Raw genomic sequence first — 13214 nt, forward strand, 5'->3', positions numbered from 1 at the left:
GGATATCAACAAACTTGTCACAGGTGGTCATCTTCGAGGTCTTCCATTGCTCAAATTCGATCGAGAACATTTATGCGCTGCGTGTGAAATGGGGAAGCAGAGTCGTCAAAGTCACCCATCGATTGTAAACACTAAAGTTGTTGAACCATTAGAGTTAATTCACATTGACTTGTGTGGTCCATCATCTATCGAAAGCATCGGCGGTAGCAAGTATATTCTTGTTATTGTTGATGACTTTTCACGTTTTACATGGGTGTTCTTTCTGAAGCACAAATCTGAAGCAACTCTCAAGCTAAAGGCGTTTATCAAGCAGGTTGAAGTGCAACTCAGGAAAGTCGTTCGCAACATCAGGAGTGACAATGGGCTGGAATTCAAAAATAAAGAATTCGAAGAATTCTTGGCCGAAAAAGGAACCAGTCACAACTTCTCAGCTCCGTACACCCCTCAACAAAACGGGATTGACGAAAGACGAAATCGATCTTTGTGTGAGGCGGCTCGAACCATGCTAAGTTTTGCTTCTTTGCCTTTATATTTTTGGGCTGATGCTATTGCCGCAGCATGCTTTACGCAGAACAGGTCATATCTCAATAAGCAATTCACTCTCACTCCTTATGAGATCATCAACAACAGGAAGCCAAATGTCAAATTTTTCCATATATTCGGCTCACGATGTTTCATCTTCAATTCTAAAGAACATCGTAACAAGTTCGATGTCAAAGTCGATGAAGGGATATTTCTGGGCTATTCTCTCACTTCTAAAGCCTACAGGGTATTAAACAAGCGCTCGAGGAAAATAGAAGAAACTTATTATGTGACTTTTGATGATAGCTACGTCAAAAAGCTAAAGGCCAACGAAGACACAGTTGGAGAAATCTTTTCTAAAATAGGCCAAGTCACAGCCTTGATCGCAAACCTATTTGAGAAGTTTGTCGAGTTATTCGATGAACCAGAGAGAGCTACTCTCTCGGAAGCCGATGCAGCAGACAACAAATTAGATCATCTGAAGCAACTCATCGAAGATGCTGCCAAGCAAATGAATGAAGGAGGATCAAGTTCTAACAAACCTCCACAGCACGATGCTTCAGTTGAGGGGGAGGACCCATCTTTGTCATCACAGCCGAGCTCACATGTTGAGGGGGAGAACAGTTGTCAAGCTGCTCCCGAACGTACATCTCTGTATGTTTAACTCCTTCGTCTCAAAAGTTGAACCAAAGACAGTTAACACTGCTCTTGATCACTCTGATTGGGTTCAAGCTATGCAAGACGAACTGAATGAATTCGAAAGGAATAAAGTTTGGCGCCTCATTCCAACTCCTCAAAATGCCTCAGTTGTTGGTCTCAAACGGGTCTTCAGAAATAAGATGGACAAGGAAGGCAACGTGATACGAAACAAAGCCCGTCTGGTGGTGAAAGGATACTGTCAGGAGGAAGGAATCGATTATGAAGAAACTTTTGCTCCTGTAGCTAGGCTGGAATCCGTTAGAATATTTCTTGCCTATGCTACACACAAAAACTTTGAAGTCTACCAAATGGATGTCAAGTGCGCATTTCTAAATGGAGAACTTGAAGAAATGGTGTACGTGGAGCAACCTCCTGGATTCATCAATGAAAGGTACCCCAATCACTGTTACATTTTGGACAAAGTCGTATATGGACTGAAACAAGCTCCGAGGGCCTGGTATGAAACGCTAACCAAGTTTTTAAAGATGTCCAAATTCAAACAAGGTTCGGAATACCCAACCTTCTTTCGTAAGAAGGAAGGTAACCACCTTATGATTGTTCAAATCTATGTCGATGATATCATCTTTGGCTCAACGAATCCTAGCTTAACGGCTGAATTCAGAAAGTTGATGGAGACTAAATTTGAAATGAGCTCAATGGGTCCAATTAACTTTTTCCTTGGTTTAAATATTAGACAGGGACCCGAAGGCATCTTTATTAATCAGGAAGCTTACACGAAGACTCTCCTTGCAAAATTTGGCATGATAGGAGATTCAAAGGTTAAAGTTCCAATGACATTCGGCACCAAGATCACTCCATCATTGGATAAGCCAGCAGTTGATATTACGCTATATCGCCAGATGATCGGTTCTCTGATGTATCTTACTGCTAGCATGCCTGATATAATGTTCTCTGTTTGTTACTGTGCTAGATTTCAGGCGAATCCACGTGAACCTCATATGCTTGCAGTAAAGAACATACTCCGTTATCTCAAGTGAACTACCTCTTTAGGCCTATGGTATCCATCCAACTCAGGCTTCTTCGTTCAAGCCTACTCAGATGCATACCTTGGAGGTTGTGGACTAGATAGGAAAAGCACCACTGGAGGTTGTCAATTTCTTGACGGGAAGTTGGTTAGTTGGCAATCAAAGAAACATACCTGTGTGTCTCTGTCTACCGCTGAGGCAGAATACATCGCAGTTGCCTTCTGTACTTCTCAAGTTATTTGGATCCAAAGCCAACTCAAGGACTATGGACTCAATATGAAAAAGATCCCACTATATTGCGACTCTGAAAGTGCAATTAGGATCTGTCATAACCCAGTGCAACACTCGAAGACCAAGCACATAGCACTGAGGTATCACTTCATTAAGGATCATGTGGAAGATGGGAACATCGAAATACACTTTGTTCGAACCACTGATCAACTGGCTGACATCTTCACCAAAGCTCTTCCTGAAGCATCTTTTAACAAAATACTACAAGGGCTAGGTATGATGGAATCAGAGTCAGTACGAAAAATTACCTCTTAAAGCTCAAAAGCATGAAGCGAAATAGACCGAACGTTCGGGTTCGGGTCTTGTGCTAATGTACCGAAATGAACCGAACGCTCGGGTTCGGTTGCATTATCTGCTTTTCGCTCATCACTCAAAGGTAGTTTCCTTGGTTGTAGATCTTATGTATAAATTTTCCATACTCGTTTCTCTTATTGTCAAAGTTATTCTCTTTTTCAAATCTATTTTCTTTGGCGACCGAAATCAACCGATCGTTCGGGTTCGGTTCCAAAATTTTTCTCACCCGAAATAGACCGAACGCTCGGGTTCGGTTCCAAAGTTTTTCTCAACCGAAATAGACAGAACGCTCGGGTTCGGTTCCCAAATTTTTTCTGTGTCTTCATTTCTTTTATTATCAAAAATTACAAAAATATTTTTTTCTTTCATAAATTCAAAAACTCCGAAAATATTTTTTTTACCTTGGCTTTCATTTTTTTTCTTTATTCATTTTTTTGTGTGGGTATATAATTTCATTAGCTAAGTGTCCCTAGAAGCATGATGCTGTATGTGTCCAAAGCCTCACCTGATTCTGAATAATAGGCCTTACTGACTTGGTATAAACAAACCTTGTCTTCCCAATTAGGCTTTCTTATTTATTCTAATCATGAGCTACCTAACTCTCTTCTCACATGAGATATGAGTTTTCTGCTTGGTCCTAATCTTTAGAGCAGAGGTACTTTGATTTCTTTACACCATCTATGTTGCATTTCTCCATCACATTCGCTTCACAAACGTAACCCTTGAGACTCTCAGAAATTACCACTGAGGTTTATGGTTGCACAATTTCTGTGTTCATGATCTTAGCTTCGTGTCACTACGTGCTAAGTGAAACCCAAAATTCAATACCCATTATGCATTGACGGTGAACAATTAATTTGCTCAAGCTTTCACTAATGAATTGACAAAGGTACCACATGAAATCTCTAATTTTCTTTTGAGTGATTCCTATGAAATTGTTAACACCCATAACATTTCTTCCCTTGGAATCGAGTTTTAATTTTTGTTGAGATTTTATAAATTTCCTAGCCAAATTAACATTATCTCCAACCTACTTGTTCAACAGACTACACCGGTCTCACAAGTACTTCGTTCGATTTCTGTCTTATATCAAGATTCGGAAGTTTGAATGGAAGCGAAAGCCACCCTAATACGCCTAGTTAATAGATGCCTTTCAACACTTCTTAATAAGTGTTTGATCGTTATTCAACGGGAAACCACACAAACACTTTAAGGTCTCTCTTGACTTTAAAGGAAGAGATTCGTGCCCGGGATCATTTGTTTCGTGTCTTTATTGACATCACATATTTTCCCAAAAATATTGCTTTATTTCTTTTCTTTTACACCCTAAGCACGAAAATCTTTGATTTTCCTAAATTCAGGTTCTATTAATTACAAGGCATTTTACTTGAATTGGCGGTTGATTAAAGGCTGTGGTTGATTTTAATCCATGTGGGAGCATTTTTTTTTCAAAAGATGCCGTTACAATTTAAAGGGATAAGATGATAACGTGCTGACTCAGGCGGGAGTCTAATCGATTTGATTTCAAATGGCGCTAAAAGGGAAAGAGTGTGAATCGGAATCGTTTCATCTCCAAACGGCGCAAGAGGGGCGCGTGTGAATCTGAATTGTCTCGTCTCCAAACGGCGCCTAATGGGAAGGCATGTTATTAGGGACCTGACATTCTCTCTCATGCGTGATCATCGGCAACCCCAACTGTCACGCATCAGTCAACTCCGAAAAACCCTTCGTTTTTCAATAGAAGATTTCGGAAGATCTTTCTCTCTCCTTACACCACAGTATAAAAGGCAATATCCTCCACCGTTTACCTCTTTACTGCAATTAAAATTCCTAGAGTGCAAGAACTCCCTAAACCTTCACTGTTCATCATCTCCTTCACTTTCTTCAAACAATGGCAGATTCATCTTCCGTTCACGCAACATCCCACATTTTGCCCGTTCGCCCACAACAAAGCCTAATCATCGATTTAACCCCTCATGCTTACGACGCCTTCATGTACCCCATCATCGAGTGTTTGAAGTTTTCTCCGATTGCTCCTGCACTTACCAGAGCTGATACTGTTCCGATGGAGTTCTTGTCACAGATCTTTGCGACCGCTCACTACGACAAGGTCGTTGACAGAATCTTTTTTGATGTCTTTGAGCACAAGGCGTCAATTTCAAAGCAAAGGTTTTGCTCGCTGTTAGGGCTTGAACCTGATTCTTCGAAGGTTAACCCTGAAACGATTCCAATGGGTCACTTGTTCAACATGTTCTATAAGATGGGTTTTACGGAGGTGCTTTCTACGGTGACGAAGTTCAAGAAGTCGTGCCTACCTCCACAGTGGAATGGGATATTCACTGTATTGTTCAAGGGATTATCTGAACGAAGTGTCGGCTCTGATGGTGCCAGTCGTCTATTTCTCTCCATAATGTATGGTATCTACAAGAGCATCAACATGGATTATGGGTTTGTTCTACGGCAACAACTCATCCAGAGTCTCTCCTCTACCTCCAGACATTCAGAGATTTCGTATGCTAGGTTCTGGACTCTTATCACGAAATGGGTGATGGACAACTACCACGTCCCCATTGTCGCTGGTGCTCCAATGTCTTCGATTGGTACCTTCCATACCACGAAGATCATTGTGTCGGACGCTTCAAAGTTTCCTTCAACGGGTCTATTCCGGAAACCATGTATGGGGAAGTTCCTGCTGACAGCCGGATTATCCAGACATACAAAGGGTTCAAGCGTTCTGGTCCGAGGGATCTTACTCCAGAGATGTTGAAGTCAATACATGACGCCGACAAGCCTGCTCCAAGAGGCAAAAAGGCTGATAAAGGGAAACAGGTGGCAAAAGGAGCAAAAGGCCCATCTCCAAAGAAGAGGAAACCCACCAAGCTTGCTCAGTCTCCACAGCAAAAGAGGAGAAAAACCCAACCACGACGAAAGTTAATTATCGCTTCCTCCTCAAGTGAGTCTGAGGGTGAGAGTTCATATTTTGATGACTCTCCACGCGGCAACACTCCACCCAGATCTCCTACCCCAGAAGTTCATGCATCTACTTCTCCAATCTCCTATCCACCTAAAACCATTCCTATTTCTATTCCCCTCATAACTTCCACTACTTCAATACCACCTACTTCCATCCTAATACCAACACCAATATTCAACGACGCAACCACAACATCCACTGCAGATGTTAGAGCCAACATATCTGATACAGAGGTTCATACTGATGCACCCGAAACTACTCCAGCACCCGAAACCACAAAAGCACCCGAACCTACACCAACACCCGAAACAACCCACCCCGAATCTACCCATACTCCTACACCACCACCTTCTCCGGGTCATGCTTCAGAGGGAGAAGAACCATTCCTTGGCGGGGAAGATATGACATTTGACTCGGTCTACTATAGTCCGTTTCAAGTACAGAGTGATGACGATGACGACGCTCCTGTCACAAAAAGACATCTCAAGGAACTCCATGACAAGATTGACTTGCTCATCGCCTCCTCTTCCACTTCTCAGTCATTCCTTTCTGAAGATGCAGTTCAGAAGATTGTTGATGCCTTCTCTAAAGCTCAGCAAGATTCCATTGCTTTTGCAACCTCCGCCATAGATGCCTCCACAAAAGTCTGTCAGGCTGCGACCGAAAAAGTCGATAAACTATTTTCTGATGCCTCTTCTCTGTTAAAGTCTTTACAGGAGAGTGCAAATGCCGCCAAGACTACGTTGGAACCCATTGTTCACCAGCTAGCAACGTCAGTCTCCACTGAGTTGAAGTCCTTCACTTCTTTTCATCAAATGCTTTCAGACGATAACTCAGCCTTTCGCACTACCATTGACGAGTGTCTCTTGAAGCTACAAGAAGATTTGGCTGCTGAGAACTCTCTTATGGATGTTCTTTCCAAGAAGACCACTGCTCTGAAGGTCAAGAGTGTTCAACTCTCCAACTCTCAACAGGAGATTGACTCTCTACGGTCCGAAAGGGAGGTGATAAAGTCGTGTGTTTCCGATGTCCACTCTACCATCTCCAACATCCTCGAAGCACATGATCCTATTCTTAACTATACTGTGAGGCGTGACCTTGCAGAGAAGCTCGCTCCTGCCCTTGCTCTGCTCAGCAAAATCGAAGGGCTCCTTGATTTCGTGTCCATTCCGAAACAAGAGGAAGAGAAGGAAACAATGTCTCAACCACCTCCTACTTCCACAACTACTCATACTACCGAACCTCCTCCAGTAGGCCAAGCCTCCGGTTCTGGTGTGAAAGACAAAGGCAAAAATATTGCTGAGGAAGAAGAAAAAGAAGACAAAGAAACAATCGCTGACTTGTTGAAGCGTAGAAGTTGACGCAATGAGGCTGATATCAGTGCTCGTGTGGCAAGAGAGGCTAAAGAAGCCAAACGTAAACAGAAGGAAGCCCACGACCTTCTTGAGAGTAGGAAAACTCTTTTTCTTGCATGGACTCTCGAGAGGATGATAAAAGAAGCCATTGAAACACCGAGTATCCTGTGGCTGGAACCCGTAATCTCTCTTGATTGTTCCAACACTGTCGACTCACAGTTCGACATGCCACTGACCCGAAAGGCGTTCATCTTTCATGCCTTCTCTAACGTTGCAGAGTTTCCTCATCATCATCCACAGGTTGATCGGCACTTAATCAATTTTTATCTGAAGGCTGCTCAACCTCAGTATCAGACTTGGAGCACTCAGAAAATTGTCAACGTTCAGGTCTTGAAGCCGTATAGTGAAGGGAACTTCATCAACATTCGGTTGAAGGTACTTCGGGGATCTACCAAAACCGAACATGCTATTTCCCTTGCAGATCTTCCCAACCTTAATCCCCATGATTGGATTATCTTGCACAACATCCTTCTCACCAACGAAGCTGAATACGGTCCGATCATCGACCATTTCAAGAGGATGCTAGTGTGCTACATCATGGAAGTTGCACTGATGGATCAGGAGATTGCAAGCGTATTTAAGAAGAAACCAACAATATCTCTTGTTGGCGCTGCCAGTGATCTCAACCAAATGCAGATGGGTAAAATTGACTCGAGAAGGAATTCGGTCATGTTCACCAGGAACGAAGGACAGAAATGTCTTTTTGCCTTGGCTGACAAACACCTCTACACCACTGCTTGTTTAGAGCACGTTTTGGGGATCATCCACAGATGCAAGCAAAACACAGCGGATGATGTCAAGTACTTCGATGACATGATTCAATGGTACATTCGGTTCAGACAGACTATTCTCGCTCTTATCACACGTCTGTTTGATACTGTAAAGAAGGCTCTCGCTGCTAGCCCGAAGAAGAAGTAGTCTCGCTCCAATTTGACGCAAAGGGGGAGATTGTTGGGTCGTGTTTTGTATAATATGTTATGTCTATTGGGCTCGTTAGCTAGTCCATTTTTGTATCTTCGGTATGGGCTTGTCCATCTGTGAGTTTAGTAGGGTTGAATATAAATATAGGTGCTTGCATGCATCTTAGGTTAACGATAGAATAGAACGATCAGAGCATTATTCAGAAGTTTATTATTATCGTTCTTGTAACCCAAAATCCTCTACAGCGGAAGTTCTAAGTCGAGCTCTACTGAGGATTGTTTGATCTAATCATTCGACATATTTTGATCCACTCTTGTCTTATTTATTATTTTGTGTTCATCGCAATACCTGTTACAAAGATCTAATCGATCTTCATGTTTGTTATTATAACTTAACATTATACATATATATAAATATTATTAACTTATAATATTATAAAGTATAAGGGTTGAATTTTAACTTTTTAAATTCTAAGGGCTAACTTGGAATTAAAGTATTCATGGGGAAAACTTTACAAATTCCAAAATTTGAGGGCAATTTTTGAAACTATTCAAAACTCTTGGATTTTCATAACTTATGAGTTTAATTAAAGTTTTAAAAACTTTAATGAAGTGACTCTTGAACATCCATAACTTGAGGACAAGTTATGGAGTCATAAAACAATTTAATGAGGAAAAAGACTCTTCATTTTGTAACCTATGGCAACTTTTATGAGTTTTAAGATTCATAAATGTGACTTATAAGTTACATAAACACATTAATTTTATTCATTAATCTAAATTCACTCATAAAACAAGGTAACACAAAAAACTTTTGGTGATCCATAACTTATTCTTAAGTTATGGAATCCTTTAAAGCATTAACACCAAATTTTGTAACTCCATAAAAACTTTAAATCAATTTTTTTTAAAACCTTTTCATATCCATAACTTATGGAGTTTTCAAAAAATAAAACTCTTTAGATCAAACTTTTAAAACTAATAAAATAATCATATCATTTTATCTTTTATTAAATTTGACCTAATTGAACTCATAAAGCAAATTATTCAAATTTTACAAATAATTAGTTTTTCACAAGAACAAGTAATTATCTTAAAATTTGATAAACTTCATGTTTTTTTTCCTTTTTTTCAACTTTGAAAATAAAATATTTGCATCAAATAACAGAAAACAACCTGTGGCTCTGATACCACTATTGGATTTTGAGCATTCTAACACTCCTAAGTGTACATGCAACCCTAAATACCTTGGACCTATGTTTTCTCTATTATACATGCAAACTTGCAAGGTATTATCCTAATCTAGCATACAAAACAATGAATATAACAAGATAGAATACATACCTCTTTGATGTAGAAAGTCTTCATGAAGCTTGAGTGCCTAGTGCCCCAAGTGTGACACCTCAAATGGTTCACACAACACCAAATACACTTGGAATAACTTGAGAGAAACTTGAACACTCCTTGAAATTATCTAGCCCTCACACTCACACATATTGCACGATTTCTTGAGCCATGAGATTCTTTTATATGGTGGCTATTAGGGTTACACCATGTAACTCATGACTTTACCCATTCCTTATGCTCCATGGATTTTAACCTCCATGGAGCATCCATGGGTCACCCCATGGACTTAGTCCAACATAAGGAATCTTGGATCACATGCCCACATATATAAGAATGAATGATTTACACAATCAACCCATATATTTAATTAGTCTCCTTTTGATCACTTAATTAATTCCAAATTAATTCTTGATCAATACTAATTAAATAACCTTATAAATATATTAGAACTTATAATATATTAACAAAGCTTAAGTGTTATTTCTCTCATTTTAGTTTATCCAAATGCATGATGCCATGCAACCCAAATGGACCATGCTGGGTCGGGTCAAGTCTTACCAATTATAGTTATGGACTTAGACATTAATCCAACACCAACAACTTCACAGAAAAGATGGAGTTTGCCTTACGTCTTGTTCTGGATGAGCTGACGAAAATCGACAAGTACGCAAAAGGGCTTGCATGGGAGTACACAGTACCAGTGCGTAAGGCACCTACTTTGGAGGCAACTATCTGGGCTGCCAAGTCGGTCGAGGAAATGATCAAGGGAAGAGCCGCCAACAAGACCGAGCTTGGCTAAAAGAGGAAGTTTGAGGGGTCTGTGAAGCCCGATGAGAGAAGCAAGTCCAGTACCATGAAGTTTAGAGGAGGAGGGAGTGAAGAAAGATGGTGCGAGAAGTGCAAAAAGAAACACTCTGGAAAATGCGGTGAGGAGGTGACTTGTTTCAAGTGTGGGAAGCATGGCCATTATGCCAACAAGTGTAAATTCAACAAAAGGGTGTGTTACGAATGTAATGAGGAAGTGCACTTCAAGCAAGATTGCCCAAAGAGAGAAGGGGCAACAAAGCCAAATGTGCCGCCAAAACCAAAGGCAAGAGCATTCCATATGATCCTAGACGAAGCAGCTAACGATGCAAGGCATCAGCAGTGAGGATGGATATATGGAGATCAAGTTATGAAGAAGCCATGTAGATAGTTTCATATGGTGTAGCCTATTAGAGGCATAATCTAGAGTCAACTTGAACACCCATGTAATCGTTTCAAGGAATAATATAAAACCTTCGTTTTGATATTTGATGTGTTAAGCTGTTATGTGATTTTCTTGTATGGTGACTTGGAAAACTGCGGGACAATACTTGGGACGAGTATGAGTAGGTGTGAATGGTAGTAGAGGCCTATACTACCGGAAGCAAAGGACTCAGACTTGGATCATGGAAATTTACAAGGTTACCAAGGAGCGAGTAACTGATTTCATTTTATTCAAGTATGTCGTTACCATCGTTTCGGTAATGACTAAGAAAATTGTTGTTATCCCGACCCTAATGGTCATATCACATTGAGTCCGACTACGATGAGTAGGTTACGTGGTTCAGAGAACCAAGTTTGATGTAGCGTCCGACTTAAACCAAACGACTGAAATCAAAACGATCAATAGAAGTATCACGCACGTTGTTAAAAAAGTTGGTAGCAAGAAATGCTACATAATGAAATGTGATTGTATCACATTAGAACATGAAGGAAGGTATACTCTGTTTTGGAATTTGACTCTAAGAGACCTGAGTCTGAGCATAGCAACATACGATGAGAGGTCATTAGAATATAACACATCGGTCCATTTTAGTAATAAAAGAACTTATCTTAAGTTCGTATCCAGTGAGGATCAAGATTGTGACTTGAAGGTCATAATCTGGAGTCTAACGTGAGATATGGAGCAAGTGCAAGATCACCGCCTACACTCAAGGAGTCCAAGAGTTAGACACTCATTCGAAGAAACAAGGAAGTTACGATTATTAACTAGGATGAAGAGATGACGTATGGAGTCATTATACGAGCCATGTTTCGTTGATGATTCCTGTACGTAATCATCCTAAGGGGGAGATAACTGTAACGCCCATAGATCTGGGCTAGTCAAGTTAGAGGCAATAAGTGTCAGAAACAACTTTTCTACAGAAGATTATTTAGAATAAATAATTTGAACCAAGTTTTAGTATACGTCACAAGGTTTCCGTACATATAAAGAACGCCGAAATCCGAGTTATAACAAAGAAGTTATGACCCATCGAAGTTTCGCGACGGAACCGATACGGCATCGGGAAGTGTAAATAGTGAATTTATGATAGAGCGAGTTTTATCCTTAGCGATATAAATGAAAATCGTAGAGTATGTTAAACTAAGATCATCGATAAAAAGAACGCCCAAATCTGACTTCGTATGAAGAAGTTATGATTTTTCGAAGATTTGGATTAGCGGTGTACAACCCGAAATTCGAATATTAGATCGAGTGATTTTTAGCCAACACGACCTAAACAAGAATCGAAGATCTCGTTAAGGGTAGCGTAACAAGAAAAAGATGGGTGAAAATGGACGTCGGATGAAGAAGTTATGAGGATTTAACGTACCAATCCTGTCTCGGCCTGTTAATAATATAAATTTTAAAATAAAATCAAAATTAGCCGATGAAGTCTAAATGAAAGTTTTAGAGTATGTTCCCGCCTTCGCGTGGATATAAAGAACATCAAAAATGGAGCTCGTACGCGAAAGTTACGAAATTTTAAAGTTTGTACTCAATTTTGCGAGATCTGATACGAAGTCGCTGACGTGGCGCTTTCCCAGCCGTCCGATGATAATCGCTGAAGTCGCCTCGGATCGTGACATGCAGCCCCCTTGCTACGCCCATCATCCGGTCTCGTACGCGCCATGTTTGCATAGCCATGCTCGGTACAGGTGAAGCCACATCGCACCACCGAGCCTTCGCCACCTGGTCACTTTATCCGAAGTTACGCCCCGCGTAACCTTCTAAATGCCCCCGCGTAGTGCGAAGCCTCGCACCTATAAAAGGGGTGCGAGGGAAGCCGGGTTTTCACACCAAAATTTTCTTCCCTTTTCTAAAATATTTCTCTCTCTAAGGTCCCAAACCACTCCTAAACCCTAGATAAAACCCCTAGCACCCTAAGGAAGTCCCAGGGCTCCCGGAGTCCCAAGAAAAAGGGTCTTTCGGTTTCGAAACGCTGCTCCTAGCAAAGCTCGGTTTTCTTTAAAATCCGCTAGAAGTGAGCTACGCTTACGCAACTTTTAATATAGCTTTCAAATAATTATTGTAATATTATTAGGTCCTTAAAATAATTATTTAGGCTATTATTATGAGTTATATTGAGTGTTATTTAACGCTTATATAATAATAATAATAGATAGACTATTAATGTCACACCCCGAAAACCTAAGGCGGAAACATTTTGGGGGTTGACTCCACGTTGAGTATCAAATCCAATGTACATAGTAAGTAAAGTAAATCAACCATTACATTACATATATGAGAGTTTTACATTCGTTTCAAAAGCATAAATTATACAAGTGATACATATCATATATAAACATCACGAAACGAGTCTTCTACGCACTTCTTCTTCACCAAAAGAGATCGTCGAGTACCTGTCTAATGTGAACCTGAGAATACAAGCGGTGTGAAAATCAGCATAAAGCTGGTGAGTTCATAAGCGGTTTTGTTTTTCTGAAAATGTACGAGTTCCCTTAGTTTTCTGAAAACGTG

Source organism: Lactuca serriola, chromosome 9 (assembly GCF_051521515.1).
Source record: "Lactuca serriola cultivar US96UC23 chromosome 9, Lser_US96UC23_V15, whole genome shotgun sequence".
NCBI classification, from domain to species: domain Eukaryota; kingdom Viridiplantae; phylum Streptophyta; class Magnoliopsida; order Asterales; family Asteraceae; genus Lactuca; species Lactuca serriola.